Source organism: Rhinolophus ferrumequinum, chromosome X, assembly GCF_004115265.2.
Source record: "Rhinolophus ferrumequinum isolate MPI-CBG mRhiFer1 chromosome X, mRhiFer1_v1.p, whole genome shotgun sequence".
NCBI lineage: Eukaryota > Metazoa > Chordata > Mammalia > Chiroptera > Rhinolophidae > Rhinolophus > Rhinolophus ferrumequinum.
Window position 1 is genome coordinate 117,126,542 of NC_046284.1, and position 2,737 is coordinate 117,129,278.

Sequence of the window (2,737 nt, forward strand, 5' to 3'; positions counted from 1 at the left end):
CTCACCTCCGTTTAAAAACTGGTTCATAAATACCTTGCAGGATGTGCAACCTGGTTAGAATGAGAAGGAGGAAGCAAATAAAAAGCATGCTTTATGGGGATGGAGGGGACAGCCTCACAAAAAATAAGAGTGTGTGTCCTTGCTATTTCCATTACAGTTTCCTTGGAAATTAGGGACAAGATGCCCAACTTCTCAAGTCACTGTAGCCCCTCACGTACTCATATTCCCTGACTACATTTAAGAGACCATTTGACCTGAGAGTGTTCAGACAGATTGAGTTGGAAGTAGATGTGAGGATGGGGCCAAGAGAACCTGCCTCAGGAGGGGGCTATCTCTGAGCAGACATCCTCCCTCTGCTCTACAGACGGTAAACACTTGCCTTGCCTTTTATCAGCCATAACCTTTGCCCTGCCTAATGCCTCCCTTGTCTTGAATCCTGAAAATGCCCAAGTCTTGCTGAGGTACAGTATCTATCTGAGGAGGAAGGATAAACCCTGGCCAGGTTCAGGGTTGAAAGGGGCTAGTGTCCAAGTCTTGACGGTGGAATGGCATTTATGGAGAATCGGAAGGAAGTCCCTTCCAGATCAGAGTGAACCAGAAGAGGGTCACTGGAGAAGCAGGACATTCAGAGCTTTGCAGGGGACCTGGCAGTCACACTCTCCTGGTAGCTTGAGTCGGTGGCTTTTGATCGGGGCCATTTATGAATGGTTCCAGTCGTATAGAACTTCACAGAGGGTCTTCAGAAGGTTAAAAGAGTGACTTGTCAAGATTACAAAGGAATTAAAACTAAGACCATCTGTTGATGTGCTTTTGGTTGTTTCCTACGACAAACCGCTGTACTTGTAACCTCATGCTGAAATATGCTGTGGCTTGAGTTGCATTATTTTCAGTTTCCCTTCCTCTTGATCCATTTCAGAAGATGTTAAAGTCTTCAAGTACTTTATGGTTTATAAATTGCCAAAATAGCTTAAACTGTGTGCATTTATATGTCTTAATGGAAGGAAATTTATGACGGCCAAAAGCCGATTTTCTATGACATTATCTTTGTTTTCACCAAAGAAGAAAGACATCTACCTATTAAGTAAAACAAAGGTTACAGAAATAGTCAAAAATTTGGCTCTGGCAACTTAATTATCTCTGTATTCATTCCAGAGATTAAGTGGGAATTCATGATCCTTAGTAATTGATTACACGTCCTTTGGAAATAATTCATATACTATGTATTATATTTACAACCATATTTAAAGTTAAACCTTTGGCATTTCCATATATGAGGAAAACACAGCATCTCCCAACTAATGAACTCATGTGAATTTCAACCCAGTTGAAAATCTGTGTCTTCAGAATGCCTTGGTCCTTTCTATGGTCTTTGAGTCATAAAGCTAAAGTTTAAGACTGAAGCTTTCTCAGTGTTAAGGTCTGTAAACCTCAGTTTCTCCACCCCCACCTCCCCCCGCCCAAATTGAAAGGAATCCATCTCATTGTCATCCCTGCCTGATAACTATAAATAAATACATGCTCTCAGGTCCTCTTTTAGAGTTTACCATCAAAACTGTCTAATGTTGATGGACCAAGGTTACAGATACTCCTAAGTATACAGTCTTAATTAACCAAGCAGTTTGAAAGATCACTGGATAAGGCAATTTTACTTTGGACACCATAGTCTGCAATGCAGATAAAAATATGTCTTAGCTCCAGCTGCTATAACAAAATACCATAGACTGGGGGGCTGAAACATCAAACATTTATTTCTCACAGTTCTGGAGGCTGGAAGTCCAAGACCAGAGTGCCCGTATGGGCTGGTTCTGACGAGGGGCCTCTTCTGGGTTGCAGACTGTTGACTTCTCTTTGTATCCACACATGGGGGGAAGACAGCAAACTAGTTCTCTGGTCTCTTCTGATAAGGGCACTAATCCCATCATGAAGACTCCACTCTCAGGACCTCATCACCCCACAAAGGCCCCACCTCCTAACAACATCACACTGGGGGTTAGGATTTCAACATACAAATTTTGGGGGGAACATTCAGTCCATGCAATATTTAAGCAGGTAAATTATCATCAAAGGTAAAGAGCATCACTTTATATGAAAGCAGATCACTTGAAGTTTTTTCCATTTGTAAGTAGACTATGCCCATCAATGGTAAAGATGCTTCTCACTATTTCCCCATGGAACCCAGCCATAGGCCCAAGGGAAAGCAGTAAGTGGCACCCAAGCAGCAGCCACCTGGCAGGTATCAATACTTGGCCTGTGAAGAACGGGGTGCTAGATGATACTGAGGCAACTCATTGAGGAGTTAACTGGGTTTTCTGTTTTTGTTAGATTTTATTAGGGAAGGGGAACAGGATTTTATTGGGGAACAGTGTGTATTTCCAGGACTTTTTATTGGGGAACAGTAGTGTGTTTTTTCCCAGGACTCATCAGCTCCATCCAAGTCAAGTTGTTGTCCTTTTCAATCTTAGTTGTCGAAGGCGCAGCTCAGCTCCAGGTCCAGTCACCGTTGTTAGTTGCAGGGGGCGCAGCCTACCATCCCTTGCGGGAGTCGAAATGGCAACCTTGTGGTTGAGAGCCCGCGCTCCAACCAACTGAGCCATCTGGCCACCCGGGAGCTCAGCAGCAGCTCATTGACTTCATTCTAGTTGCAGAGGGAGCAGCTCGTTGGTCCATACGGGAATCGAACCGGCAGCCCCGTCACCCAGAGCTCGTGCTCTAACCAACTGAGCCACCTGTCCGCCCC